At 48.8% G+C, this 15,625-nt stretch overlaps 1 long non-coding RNA gene across 1 annotated transcript; it reads left to right on the plus strand.

Moving 5' to 3' along the window:
- Positions 1-7,326: 7,326 nt before the first annotated feature.
- On the plus strand, positions 7,327-14,328 carry LOC132649032 (uncharacterized). The gene is made up of 3 exons (XR_009587436.1): positions 7,327-7,490; positions 13,404-13,546; positions 13,651-14,328. It is a non-coding gene; the product is annotated as an uncharacterized LOC132649032 (long non-coding RNA).
- The last annotated feature ends 1,297 nt before the right edge of the window (positions 14,329-15,625 follow it).

Below are 15,625 nucleotides of genomic sequence, written 5' to 3' on the forward strand. Positions count from 1 at the left end.
TCATTTTTGCTTTATTCATTAAGCTCAGAACTGACTGCCTTACACCAAGGACACAAACTCCTCATTTCCAGGAAGAAAAGCCTTTCCTGTGTCCCCAGGCCTTTATTTCACATTCCGTGTTCAGCTGATAGCCATGATTGCATCGCTGTGTGCTCAGTTCTCCCGAACAAGTTCCATTACAAAACTTACAGAGCCAGAGGCCAGATTTAGGGATTAAAGTCCCAGGACTATTGCTCTACAGGTACAGCTAAATAATGAGAAAAATAAACAGCAACTAGACATCGTCAGAACTGGGGGCGACTGATCATGGCAGCATAACTTTGATGACAACGCTGGAGGAGGGAGTTGTGGACAGGATACAAATGCATGTTAGCGCTGGCGGGGGGGGGGGAGTGGACAGCATGTTACATTGGGGGCCTCTGCTTTTCCTTGTCTGAGATTTCTCTAGTTGGGGATCCAGAACAGGAACCTCTCATGTGTGTGGCTGAGGAGACTCAGACTCAGAGGACTCAAGTGCCTCAGGAGGGTCCCCCATGCTTCCTGGGTGGTACTAAGGTAGCCCAGTCCTGAAGCAGGGAGACCTTTGTGTCATCTTGCTCTTGCAAGGGACTGGTGATAGGAGGATCCTGCGTTTGGTAAAGGCAGAAGAGGAAGTTGGCAGGGCCCTGAAGGACCATGGACTAACTCACAGGGAGGGAGCAAGGCATTCGTTCACTGGATGTGCGTGGATGCCCACACCGGTCTGTTAAAACCCGAACCCGTCCCTGCAGCTCCCAGCTGCCGCAGGACAGCCATGCAAGCCAAGGCTGTCCCCGAGGGTTCTGCAAAGAGCTTTGTTGGCTTTCACTCTGACTACTGTTGCAGTGACACTCAGCTATCCCTGCCCGCCCCCCCCCCCAGCATGTCCAGAGACCTCTGCAGCCCTCATCCTGAGGTGTCCCAGGGACCTGAAGTGGGAACTCACTTTCCCCCTGGTCCAATGCAATTGGAATCATTCCTAACACGTTCCTTTTTGTTCTTCATCTACCCAGAATGTCTCAGGCTGTCCCCGGGGTAAAAAGCACTGATGTAACTCTCAGATGAGAAGAGGCCTGACGCCTCGCTCATTTTGAAATACTGACATTGGTGGGGAAAATTACTCAAGCTCTCTTGTTCCTTTCCGGGGCTAATTAAATGGCTCTGCAGGTGACTCAACGCTTTTATTTTTCAGAATGACATCAGACTTATTTTCCATTTTAATAGCTTGGTTACTTCATCGATTTTTTTTTAAATCCAATTTCACTTTCTAGTGCCCCCCCCCCATCTGATTTTTCCTCCACCCTAGGAGACGCTAACTCTCACTGAGGCTAGACTCCAGCTGTTAAAGCTGCTTCGGCATTATCTTCAGTTCTGTGCCCCAAACCAGAATCTGGGCAAGGAGTAGATGTGCTGTCTTTATTTGCTAAGTACCGAAACATCTTCACCAAGTGCTGACGTTGTCAGTATTTACCATCTGCTGCTATTCTGTCTGTGTCACAGTGGCCACCAGAGAAGAACTTTGGAGGAGGCCTCTGGGTTCTTGCAAGAGGCCACTCTTGGATCCTGCTTTCTGCTCTGTGGCTTCCCCTGACCAATTCAAGGAGAAAGGTTCAACTTCACAAGCTTTGTCTAGAGCTCCTTAAGTATTTATAAGGTGGTGGTGGTGGACCCTGGAGGGTCAGGTGAGCCTGGCGGTCAGCTGTGTCTGGCATTTCATAAATCCTCTAGTTTGAAGGAAGATGTGAGAATTTGTCATTTTAGTTTGGACACCGCTTTATTTTAAACAAAGCAGGTGAAGCTGGGCGTGGTGGCGCATGCCTTTAGTCAGATGACCATATGTGCACGTGAGAAAAAAGTTTTGAAGAGTTAGCTCACGCCAAATCTTATCAAATGCAGATTTCCTTCAAACGAGATGGGAATTTGGACGGAGGCTCCTCAGGTAAAAGAAAACCGGACGTGCCTGAGTGAGTGGCAGCACCCCTTCAATCCCAGTATTCTGGAGGCAGAAGCAGGCAGATTCTCTGGGAGTTCCAGACTAGCCTGATCTACACAGAAAGTTCTAGGCCAGCCAAGAAGTACAACAATCTACCACACAACATGTTCAAATGTTAGTGTTAGTCAAAACAAACTTAGAAAAGCTTTTGAGATGAAAACGTCAACCTGCCTGACGCCTTCACCATATGTTGTGTTTGTATCAAATTACCACACAATGCTCCATTCAAGTCACAGTAATAGAAGAGAGAGGCATCCCAATCCTAAAAATGAAGTAGTGATTTCTAAACCATCCACTGTGACCAAAAGTTGTATCAGGCACAGACAGTGCTGGCAAAGAGAGAGAGGAGCATGAGCTGCGGGTCTGTGCCAGTGTGGACAGTAAGTCATACAGGACGGTGACTAACCCAGGAATGGCTCCCTGCAAGAACCGACAAATGATGAACACCAAGCAGTGGGAGAAGGTGGTGGGATATTAGACATGTAATATGGGATAAACACACTAAAATCTGTACACCTAAAGAAGCTAAGCAAGAAGGAGGACCCTGGGTAAGATGATCAGTCCTCACTCAGAAAGGCAAACGGGACTGACATCGGAAGAGGGAGAAAACAGGAAGCAGGACAGGAGCCTACCACAGAGGGCCTCTGAAAGGCTTTACCCAGCAGGGTATCAGAGCAGATGCTGAGACTCAGAGCCAAACTTTGGGCAGAGTGCAGGGAATCTTATGAGAGGAGGGGGAGATAGAAAGACCTGGAGGGACAGGAGGCCCATCAGGAGTTGAGGCCATGCTGCCAGGTAGTTTATGGCCTTCCACAGCTCTGCACCAGGTTTCTCCTTCTATTGCATTAGCTCATGGGCTTAATTCCCCTATGTTGCCTGGCTTCTCTACTGGCGTCCACATCAGACCGAGGGATATGCCACAGAAGAGTCTGTGCCCACACCTCATGGGATTGTGGGTAGAGGACGGTGGCTGCCCGTGGGTTTCCAGTGACTATTTGTAGGAGAAATTGGTCGCATTATTTCCTGTTCCATTCAGAGCAGCCCATCTCTGCTTCTGAAAGTCTTCTGCCCCGCCACAAGGACCCCGCTCTACTGTGTCTTCTCACATAGGCATTGTGGAGAGACTCTTGTGAACTCCTCAGCAGGCTCCTCATCTGAGGAGCTGCCTGTGTGCAGTTGTGTCTGAGGGACCTTGTTCTTCATGCATACCATTCCTCAACACTGTACTCTGCAGTGATGGGTCTTGGGGTGTCTGTGTGTGGGATCCCCCTTGCTCCTTAGACTCCTGGATTGAGAGATGAGGATGGGTGACTAGCCAGTCTGGGAGGGAGATGGCAGGCATCTCAGGAGGCGCTGGACTTAGTCAGCCCCCTGGGTCCTCAGAGCCTGAGGCCCTCTGCAGGAGTCTATGTTCTGGCAGCCTGGGCTGCCTCTTGGCACAGTTCCCAGATCTGGAGTAATGAGGTCATCGGCAGGGAGGCCGAGGCCAGCCTCTGCCCGGCTGTGTCACTGTAGCTTTTTCTGGGGCTCTGGCTAAGGGGGCCATATTGCCCTTTCCTCTCAGAGCTGGATTCTTGCTTGCTGCTCATTTCCTTAAAACAAGCCTATCATGTTCGCAGATCCCACATACAAAGTAAACTTAGAAAGACAAAGGAGAGGAGGGGAGGAGGGGTGATAGAGAAGGAGGGAGAGAGAGAAGGAGAGGGGTGATGAAGAGAGAGGGAGGGAGAGAGGGAAGAAGGGGTGATGGAGAGGGAAGGAGGGAGGAAGGAAGAGGGGGAGAAGTCAGCATGTTAGTATGGATAGATGGTAGATGGATGCAGCAACATTCTGTAAAATATCGCTTTTCCCTCCCTACTGGGATATGCAAGCGTTCATCTTGCTGTGGTTCATTCCCTTGTTTGCATATCCTTCGCACAGCCTTCTGTACCAACTGGTGCATCTCAGAAGGCATGTATTCGGAAGGCGTGGATCCTAGCAATCACCACACTCAGAACACTTCTGCAGAGTCGCTCTCCTCTGTCCTTCCCCTGAGATCTGCCTCTCCCTTTATGCACCTGGGAGAACCCGTGCCTACACCTTCTGCTTGTCCTGCTGTTACTCACATCTCATCACAGCCAGGATTCCATCACCCGGGGCCACCTTCACGAGTCAACTTTCCCCAGCCTGCACCTTCCTACCTGTGTAGTGAAGACAGACACTATACTGAGACTGTATTGCAGACAGGATGGCTCCTTGCTGGAGAATCCAGCTCCATCAGTTCTTGCTGCTTCTGGTGAGGGTGGTGAGGGTGGGAGGGTCTTTAAGAGGGCACCTGTGCTCTCTGACACAGACCGTTCAGTACTCTAGATACAGGGGCTCAGGGTGTGGCCCATTCCAAGCTTGAGCTTGGGCATCACAGGGCCTGAACTGCATCTTGGCTGCATTCTTCCAAATAGCATAGATTCATCCTCCTTCCCTCCCATAACCCCCTCCCCTGTATGTGTGGGGTGTCTTCCCAGCTTGGCTTAATTTTCTTCCTAACCTATGCCAATATTCTTCCATTTATATCTTTAGCCTCCTTGGTTTAGCCACTCCAAGGAGGTCCCTTTGTAACGCCACCTTGGCCTTGCTTTTCCACAGCGTGTGCCCCTCTCTCCTGGAGAGAGCAGAGTGCCTCTGGGCAGGCGGCTCAGGGCCCATTCCCCAGCCGGAAGGTAGCTGTGATACATGTGCCCACATCAACCAACAGAGGAGAGGCCTCGGTGCCTAGAATTGTTATTAAAACGATATATCCAATGGCTGGTACTTTCTGCAGATTGCAACCCATGGGACCTTTAACTCTGTCAAAGTACTGCCAACTGGCCCTGGGGGAGGGTCTGAGAGGTCATCCTGCCTTCAGTCTTATACATAGGCCACCGGGCAGAATGGTGTCTCTGCACACAAATGTGCACGCACATGCGTGTGGTGTGTGCTCACACGCATGCATTAATCCCCAGTTTTCACATTGATTATTGTCACAAGCGCTAGGCAGATAAAACCGTCTAAGGCCTGTTCTCTGGCAATGGCCCAGACTAGCAGAATATGGAAGGGTACAGGGAGACAATGACAGCCAGACTCCTGGAAAGCCAGTGGCGGTGTGGATATAATAGCAACCAGCCCAAGGCTCATTAGGGGAATAGGGCTGTGCTGGATCAAGATTCAACGATGACCATGAGCTGGGGTGGGGGGTTTGTGATGGTCTGAGCCTCAACACTGGAGAGCCTACCCAGGCAGACAGCAGCTGGCCACTGTGTCTCCGGGGCCTATTCCTCTGGAGAGGAACCGGCTGATTTGAGGATTGCCGTGGTTAGGTTTTACGTGTCAGCTAGACTGGGCTACAGGTTGTTAGACACTTGAAGAACGTTGTTCTGAACAGACTATTTCTGGATGAAGCACACCGCCTCTTCCTCTAGGGCGGGTGGGCTGCATCCTGACAGCTGGGCAAAAGAAGGCAGGCCAGGAGCCACAGGGGGGTTCTTCCTGCTTAACTGCCTTCTAGCTGGGACATTGCCCCTTGCCTGCCTTCAGACTCAAACTGAGACATCACAGGCTTTTCTTGGCTCTGGATCTGCTGGCCTAAACCAGAGCTTCTATCTGCAGCTCTCCTGGGGCTCCAAAGACTTTGCCCTGGGGCCTCGTCAGCCTCCATAGTCACAGAAGCCAATTCCTCATATTCTCTCTCTCTCTCTCTCTCTCTCTCTCTCTCTCTCTTTCTCTGTCTCTCTCTTTCACACACACACACACACACACACACACACATTCTTCAACTTACGATGCTGGGATAACATCCTGCAAACTGGAAGTAAGTAAGTAAAAAACAAAACAAAACAAAACAAAAAACCCCAGAAACTCTGCATTTAACCTGACCAGAAAACAAACTGGGTGTGTCACCACTTCTACCTCCCCTCCCCATAACACACCCTTCTAAAGCTGCCTCTCCAGGGATCCTCCCACTTCACCCACCTCTGTGTGAAAGGTGAGAGGTTCCTCGCTCCTATTCCCCACTTTCTTCTGCATAAAAGGTTATCTCTTTGCCTCCAATTCTTTTAAAGCATTTTATCCCACCACGGTAAGAGCATCAAATATGAGCTCTGTCTTCACGGTAGGCCGTGCGGTGGTGCAGACCTCCAGAGCTTGGCGTCTCGTTAAACTTGCAGGGAAACACGATGTCTGTTCATTTGCACCGCTCAGCTGCCTCTCCGGAGTCCCTGGCAACCATTATTCAACTGCCTAAGAGTCTCGTTCATATTCTTCGTGTAAGCAATTAGTCCTGAGACTAATTTTACTCAGCACGGTGTCCTCCGGGCCCATCAAGTTGTCCGGTGGCAGAATCCTCTCTCTTTTCACGGCTGGGTAATGCTCTGTTGTAGGCAGGGTATTACCCCTTGCCTGTGTCTGTGGGTGTGGAAGTTGCTTTCACACTGGCTACAGCACCTTGATGAACACAGTATAACTGTTTGAGATGTGGCTTCCATGGTAGCCCTGTTCAATTTCTTCTAAGTTTCCTATTTGGTCTTTTAAAAGGTCTTTTAAAGCCATATATCAATGTGATCTTTCTTCCACCAGCCGATGGTCACCTCAGGGAATGGCTTAGTGATATCCAGCAGTCTGTGGGCGTGCGTTCACTGTATCTGATTTGTTTGGGACCTCCTCAGGCTCAGCCTACTAAACTCAGGAAGCCACAGAACTTCAGTGTCTGAAGCTCAGAGGGTCCCTATCTCATGGCCCTCTTGACCATACTGAAGAGCGTTGGAAAGATTGGCTTTAAATGCACTAGCTCTTTGTCTGAACACTGCCTCGTCCAAATAATCTATTCCCATTTCCCCAGAGCCTGGAAATCACTATTCTACCTTGTGGCTTTGTGATTCAGGGTTATGGAGACTCCACGGAAGATGCCTCTTTTAAGGCTGTACTGGTACCCTTCCCCTCCCCTGTCCTCTCCTTCTCCCTCTGCCCCATCACATTCCTTTCGCTGGTTGTCACTCTGATTATGACTTTAGTGCAGCTTTGGGCTTAAGTCTCCATTTTTTTCCTAGGGGTCCTGGGAAGAGGGACTCTACCCCAAATTCCCACGTCTGATTCAGTGTCACTGTTTTAAAACACTCAGTGAGCAACAGTGGGCCTCAGTCACCCTGGGAGGGTGGACTTTTCTTTCGTATAAGTCTAGGCTGAAGTAGTCTCACGGCCCTGTTGAGTGGGCTTCCTTTCAGTTGTCATCTAGAACAGTCTTCTGCTCACAGTCATCTTTTGACCACAGTGTTAGACCGTGCCCCTCCATCTCCCCAGGGTACCTTGGAACAGTCTTTTGATGGACCCTCGCTCTGCACCTCACTGCAAGAAGGAGACTGGACACTGAATGGCCTGTTGGTAAGGAGGAAGAAGACGAGGGCAGGGAAGAAAGGAACAGACCAACAGCATCATTTAAGAGGACTTCACTGTATAGCCAACATTGTTCCAAGTGAGATTTCTGGATCTATGTACTCATAACCGCACAGACATTTAGAGTATGTTAAAATCTCAATTATAGTTTAGACCTCTAAGGTCATCTATGTACACTATATGTTATGTAATTTCTCATATTCATGCAAGTATGTATAGCTTTACATAGATGTATACATGTATAATTAACATAAATTAACATAACATCTACAGAGTCCTCATCAGTGGAGTCAACCAATCACAAATTATTTATTTATTCATTTGCTAGTTTTTAGTTATATGTAAGCTTGTGTGTCTGCGTGTTAATATGTGCACATGAGCACAGAATGACTGACTGTCTGGAGATGGCCAGTTTTCCCCAGAGCTGGAGTTACCAGCAGTTGGGAGCGGCCCGACGTGGGTGAGGAAACCAAACATGGGTCCTTTAGAAGAGCCGAATGCACTCTGAACCACGAAGCCTTCTCTCTAGCCCCCTTGAAAAGAGTTTTAAATTTTTGTTGGGTTAAACCTACACAGAGTTGTTTTTTTTTTTTTTAACTCTCATCATTCTCTTTAAAATGCAGTTCAAGCTGTTATCAATAACTTACAGACAACCTAAAGTACACAGGAGGATGTGTGCGCGCTGTGTGCAAATCCTACATCACTTTACTCGGGAGATCTGGACATCTGGGGGTGTTGGTACCTACAGAAGGAAGGGTTCTGGAACAAATTACCCATAAACCTGGAGGGACACATACACACACACCCCTCACTCAATTCTTAGACCACCTCCATGAGTAACATACTATACTAATGCTATCTCTCAGCTCCACAGCTGAGGAACTAGCCCAGCGAGGCCCACACAAGCTGGGAACACAGCCCCTGCTGCCTGACCCAGACCTGATGTTTTAGCCCCAGCCATACTTCCCTTCACTGTAGGCTGAGGATTGGTTGGCTGGAGTGTCTCTGAGGGCCCGTGTATGGTACCTTCCCTTAAACAAGGAGAGGAAGGCACTGGCCACAAAGGGCCTATCTCATTCCTCTCGAGGAAGCTTTGGCCAAACCGCTCCTGGTCTGGACTTGGGCCTTTTGGGAAGTGCCATGTCCTTGGAGGGCTCAGTGACCCCTCAGGTGATGAGCCTATGCATTTGTCTGGTACTCAGTGGGTCTGGAGGAGCATCCAGAGGGCACGAGGCTTGGTGAGGGCAGGTTCATGAGGACCCTAGCCCACCAGTAACGATTTTCAGTGCGTCTGTGCAATCTGGAGGGGAAGAGGTTGGCCAGCTGTCACCAAGTGTTTCCACCGTCTTCTAGCCACAGTCTCGGCCAGGTGGATGCTCTCTTAGCCCTGCACTCACAGCTGTGCCTGCATCTCTAGGTGGGCAAGATGGCCGCTGAGCTCACTGGAACTCTCTGCTGCACCAGTGCCTGGGCACTCCATTTCTCTGCCTGTTTCCCTGGGCTCGACATCTCTGAGGGGATGTGCCGAGCTTCTAGAGACAGGTCCCTAGCAGCACATGAGAAAATAAGATTACAGCTTGGGGAGCAGGGCACTCCTTGACCCTGGGGATGGCCCCACCACCACGCCTACCTCCAAACATGACAGTGTCATCATTTAGGACTTCGGGCTGTTTTTACACAAACTTTCCGTTTCAGATTGGACCCTCTAATAATGTCAGTTTCAGAAAGTGTTTCCTGTGTTCCTGTGACATGGGATGGGAGGGTGCTGGCTAAGCCTTCTCTCCAGCATGGGACCATCTCCAGGACTGTGTCCAGCAGTCAGTGGCCTTGGAAGTGCTGCTGCTCCGTAGCTTAGTGAACCGGGTAGGGGGGAGTTGTCCAGCCATCATAATGGACACCAGGCACCTCTCCCGAGTGTGTGTGCTCCTTGGGCCTAAGCTTGGCTCAGACCTCAGGTACCTTGTACCTATGTGGGGAACCTGACTTGCGCTTTTAGATCCCTGTGCCATCTCTGAAAAATCGTGTCCTGGCTGGTGGGAAGCAGGAGACAGTGCATCTGTGACAAGCTCCGCGCAGGCAGCCAGGGTCAGCACAAACTGGACCGTGGCCATCAGACGGTGCTTCCAAACGCAGCTGGAGATGGACCTGAATTTGGGGTCTAAAACATGGTTCTTCTCCTAAAATGTAAACAGACCCTAACAGCCCAGGGGAGCTCACATCCTGATTTCGGTGGAGAGAGGCAGGCTAACTCCAGCTAAGGCTTCTGACCTGAACCAAAGAGAAGGACCCCACCCCACCTACCTATGGGGGCGCTTAAGATCCACAGTAACTCATTCTAAGAGGAACGGCATTTACCTGCCGAGAAGAGCTGTGCCTGAGCAGCCAGCCACAGATTCAGACCCCCTTCAGCTGAAAGATCATCCTTCTAAGATGAGGCATCTACTGGCAACCACAGTTCTACTCAGGATCTCAGCCAAAGGAGAGGCCAGCTATTGTGTTTGGGCACCGGAGAGAGTCTCAGCTGGGTATTCCATCTCCATTCACTCATCATACCAAGATGATGGCCCTTGCCAGGGCAGGCACTTGGCCTCTTTGTCCCTCTCAGGGATTCCCAACCTCAGCTTCCTGCAACAGTTGGCTTGATGGACTAGCCTTTATTAAATTATTTATTTATTATAAATATTATAAATTTATTTATCATAAATTAAACATTATAAATTTATTTATTATAAATTAAATATTTATTTATTCATTTATTTATTTATTTTTAACCTGATAAACCCAGCCATGAGAGTCATTGCCTGTTCATGTACAAAGCACATCCTTGAAAGGCACCCATACCCCACGGTCAAGAGCACAGTCCACGACAAAGAAGAAAATGAAATCTCGTTTGGAGGCAAAGCTCAGACTCTGGCAGTTTATTTTCATCACAGGAGGGGTGAAGCCTGTGGTGAGCACCCCATTATTAGGACTATGGTTGAATCACGCGCATGTATTATTTTATCTTCAAATTCTGGTGGAAGGCCATTGGTACTGGCGAACATATTTCCTGCATACGCCACAGGTCACTCGAGGGAATAGGATCACCTCAAGACTACAGAATGGAGAAAGCCTGCCTAGCTTAAAAGTGGAGACCGTGGTTCTGAGAGTCAGGGAAAAAAAAAAAAAAGAAGAAGAAGAAGAAAATTCTAAACCTTTTCCACTTTTTCCCAAACTGACAAATTTGACTTGTCAGATGCAAGTTCAACTTGTGGACAATCCACTAGCGACTGATAGTTACCATGGTAATGGCTGGTCACGTGCCGACACAGAAGCCATCAGTCTGGAGAGCCGATTTCCAGACTGCCTTTCTTCTAGTAAATTCTGCGATGTCAGCCTAATGAACAGGAGCGGAATCGGGACCTCGGTTCAAGTAATTGGCAGGCATTCTTAAAGAAGAACAAAGATAATTTAGCACCTTCTCTTCCTAGTCCTTGGGTCTATGCCAGGCCTGGGAGGGAGGCTCGGCGCGTCTCCCTCACCTTCCCCCTCCGTTTGCCAAACTCTGAGGAGACTGACTTTGTGCAGTTGTGTCTGGAGAGAGACCTGAATTCTTTTCTTCAAGTTTTTAAGATATCAGAAACTAGTGGGAGAGGGAGCCAGGAACAAGTTCAGAACCAACCTAATTGCTCTTTTTAATAAGTATCAGTGTTCTACTCCTTTGACTTGTAATAGCGTCTCCAGGCAAAAAAAGAAGAAAAGAAAAACAGGTATAATGGGTTTTAAGCTTCCATGTGTGACACTGCTTTGTTTTTATAGTAGAAAGGAAAGTCTGTCCCAGTCTCACAGCACAGCTTTTCGCTGAATATAAGGTTGGCCCGGTGACTAAAGAGAGTTGAATATGAATTATCGCCACAGATCACAGATTTGGCCCATGGTGTGGACCTAGCCCGCTACAAATGTCTGTGACTCGATGGCAAGAGGGTGGTTTTGGCAACTTGGTGCCCAGCCGGCCTCTGCCACCCACCAGTGACTTTTGGCACTGCCCTCTTCACTGCTGGGCATCAGCCTGTTGGAAATCTGTGCCCAGGCATTCAGGTGGCTCAGCTGCATCTTGTCCAAGTTTCCAGAACTTTCTTTTGTCTATCACCAGACAATAGTTCCATTGTCCCCGGGCTAATGAGATTTTTTTTTTTTTTAAGTCAAAACATAATGATTTCAGACATGCCTCGGGCCTCTTTACCTTTCTTCTGGGACAGAGTAGGGTTCAGCCATCACTGAGGAGTCATGTTCTTCTCCGACCCTGTTCCAGAGCAGTCATGCATGGAGTGAGGCGGCTTTTAATCAACCACACTGGCCATTGTTGTCTGCCTGGGACTCCCAATCAAACGTGGGAGTAAACAAACATGAATTTAAAGCAACGAGAAGCAGAGGATATTCAGCCAAAGTTTGCTGCAGAAAGGTAGTTGGCCACTATCCCTTGAGTTTGGCCGAACTCAAAGGCAGGACAAAGCGGATCAGAAAAGCTGCTGGTGGGAAACACACAGAGCCCAGGGTCGCCTTGATTGGAAGCTGCTGGCAGGGAGAGCTGGAGGCAGCGAGCAGGAAGCAAGGATCCTGTGCAACTGGTACGAGGCACACTTCTCCCACTGTCCCCAAGTTGGAAGCGGACACAAAAACTAGGTACACTGACAGCTATTTATCAAGTCCTGGCGATGTGGGGCCAATTGCCACAGACGTTTTCAGGCTTCCCAGACCTATGGCTACAGTCTATGTGGGCCAAGATTCTCTCAGAGGGTGTGCAGGGGTGGCTTTTCCCAGAACCCCCCCCAAATTAATGAGGGGATGTGGAAGGGTATTACGGTTTGAACGGAAAATCTCTCCCACCCCAGCCTTCTTTCTCCGAGGCTTGATTGACAGCTAACGGGCTTCCTGGAGGATCTGATGTAATCAGTGGGCTTACCCATTCATGGATTCATGATAGGATGACATTGTTGCTTCCTGTCTGCATGAGGTGAGTGGCCTCTGCTGCTTGATTCCTCCGGTGTGATGCTCTGCCCCACCATGTGCCAGAGTCACAGAGCAGAGGACAGTGGGCTGGAACCGTGGGCCGGAATCAATCTTCCCTCCCTTAAATTGTTTCTGTCAGGCATTCTCCACAGCGATGAAGACTCTGACAAAAAGGGAATCCTATATACCTTTAAGAGAGTTGGATTCCCGGCACTCTAGCTGGCGGTGGTTTTCACCTACTAGACCACTCCAACCACAGGCTGGAAAGGGTGGTATGCGGGCACATGGCATTTCCAAAGTTCCTGACACTATCAGCATTCTTTTTACAGCAAAATTATTCTAGGCCTTTCCAGAAACCACAGGCTAAAGGCTTAGGGAGGCCACACTGAAGCTGGAGCTGTGCTTTGTTTGCTACATACAGGTCTGTGTGCGCGAGCAAGCACATGCATGTGTGTGGTTCTATTGGGACATGTGTGCTGTGTATATTGAGGCCAGAGGATGACCTCAGATGTTATCGTCAGAATGTCGTCCACCTTCTTTGAGATACGTCTTCTTGGCCTGGCGCTCACCAATTAGTCTAGAAATGTTGGCCAGCCCTCCCCAGGGATCCTCCTGCCTCTTCCCTCCCAGGGGCAGGGTTTGCAGGTGTGTGCTACCACGCCTGGCTTTTGCGGGTTCTGGAAACTGAACTCAGGTCCTCATGCTTTCAAAGCAAGTCAGTGCTTCTACCCACGGAGCCATCCTCCCAACTCTCACAAATACGGGGTTCCAACTGACAGCTCTCTGGGGTCCCCTTCAGGAAAGCACTCATTTTGTCCATGATTCAGCCCTCAAAGCCTACTCTCCAACCATCGGCCCGGTGTTCATCACACTGGAGGTTAAATTCTACGTGGAAAATCTAGGGGGACAGTGCAGCAGCCCCACTGTTTTCTCTTTTGAACAATTACTTGCAATGGTTGAGTGAACACATTTCAAGAGTTGGTTTTCTCCTTCCATCTTGTAGGTTCCTGGGATCAAACACAGGCTGTCAGGCTTTGCAGCAGGCACCTTCGCTGGCTGAGCCATAGTGCTGGCCCCATAGCTCTTACACAGCACTCAGTTCCATGACCCTGTCTCCCAAATTGGACAAGGACTTCCAGAGACAAGGTTTGTTTTTAGAGATGGACACCCTTCTCATCCTCATGTCACGCCTTGAGTCTGCTGACGGTGGAGTTTTAGTGACAACCCGTGTCCTTCCTTCATACCTACAGGCATTTTCTCTACATGGGATGCACTCTCTGGAGACTGTAGCCTGGGCTCGTGAAGCATGATGGGAAACCATGGACAAGTGTAAGCCCCATCAACAACCTTCAGACTGCTCCCTCAAAGGTCTCTATGCAGTCATGAGAACCCAGGAATTGACAATTGATGGCCCAGGTGTCTCTGATGGTCAGCCCTTGGACAAACCACTGTGTCCCTACAGCCTCTGTAAGGAACCTCTCCTGAGGAGGCTCTGCCCAAATCCAAGCCTCAGCCTATCATACCATTTTCACTTCAGTTTTACAGGATTGATTTTTTTTTTTCAAGCCCAGAGGGACTCTGATTTCATGGTATATTTTCCAAGACCCACCTTGGTCTGTATAGATGGTCACCAATACATGAGGAGTCACTGAAGAGCTTGGATTTTGTTGTTGTTGTTATTAGACAGTTTTGCTACTTCTTTAATTATATAAGATTACAATATAATTACATCACTTCTGCCTTCTCTGTCCTTCCTTTAATATACCATATACCCCTTCATAATCTTTTTTTCACTTTTTTTAAACTTTTATTAATTACACTTTATTCATTTTGTATCCCCCCATTAGCTCCTCCCTCCTCCCCTCCTGGTTCCACCCTCCCCCCCTTTCTGCATGCATGCCCCTCCCCAAGTCCACTGATAGGGGAGGTCCTCCTCTCCTTCTTTCTCATCTTAGTCTATCAGTTCTCATCAGAAGTGGCTGCATTGTCAGGGTTCTAGGTTATCTCCATGAATAGTCCTTAGTTTGAGTATGAGTCTCTGGGAAGTTCCCTGTGTTCACTTTTTTCACTTTTTATTAATTTTTTTTCATACAAAATATTTTGATCATGTTTCCCCTCCCCCAGCTCCTCTAAACCCACTATCATTATTCTGCTAAAGGAACATAGTAATAAAATGACTCTTGATGATATATTGCTACAGCCATAGATCAGTCCTCACTCTCATCAGTAGATGGAATTTTTTTTTTTTTCAATGCAGTTTATTCAGGAACATTGAACAATCCTCGGACCCCGGGGAAAGCCAGCCCACAGCTTAAATAGCCTCTGGGTAGCCAACCCAGGCGTGCCACGGGGGCAATGCAGATAGGTCCACATACATGGAAGCAAGCCAGATCCTCGGCCTTAGCCAAATGTGGAGTTGTTCGTGACAGAGAGCACTCACCATCGGGAAGGTGGAAGGCGGAAACCAGTTCCATCTTTAAGGCATAGCATTCCGCAGCTCTCTACAGCCATTGTCACAGTAAATTCTACCGGAGTGGACGCAGGACTAACCACAGGATTATCAACATGGATTGCTGCAGCCATGAATCATCTGAAGGAATGGGCGGGCATGGGAGTGTTAGCAGGCCTTCTGGTGTTGTTGGTCTCCTTGGTTTGCCTGTGGTATATATGCAAGATTAGAGTCTCACAACAGTGTGATGCAGCCATGATCATTCAGGCCTTTACAGCCATTGAAACAGGACATTCTCCCCAAGCATGGTTGGATACCATAAAAAGCTAAAATGATACGCTCAGGATGCGAGGCTAAGCACTGCACTCAGGGTCAGCCGCTTTGGACCCAGAGAAGAGTAGATGGAAATTAACCGAGACCCACAACTGGGAAACATGCAGAGAGTGAGAGACTGAGTCGGATGTCTCCATCAAACCCTTCTCCTCAAGGCTCAGGGATACACAGGCAAGAAAAATCCAAGAGGTTTAAAGAGCTAGAGGTAGTGGCTGACTCCAAAAGAACAGTGTTTTCCCAGACACGACAGAACTGATCTGCACATGAACTCACCAAAACCGTAGGTTCAAGCCGGATGGGGTCTCAGCACTGGGAGTAGAATGGACAAGACTTGTTTGCTTTACTTTGTTTTAATCTTGACCTTTCCCATCATTTAATGACATGCCACATAGTGCTTTTTTTTGCAGTTTGGGGCAGCGGAATGCAGCTGCACTCCCAAGCAG

Source organism: Meriones unguiculatus, chromosome 18 (genome assembly GCF_030254825.1).
Source record: "Meriones unguiculatus strain TT.TT164.6M chromosome 18, Bangor_MerUng_6.1, whole genome shotgun sequence".
Classification (NCBI taxonomy): Eukaryota; Metazoa; Chordata; class Mammalia; order Rodentia; family Muridae; genus Meriones; species Meriones unguiculatus.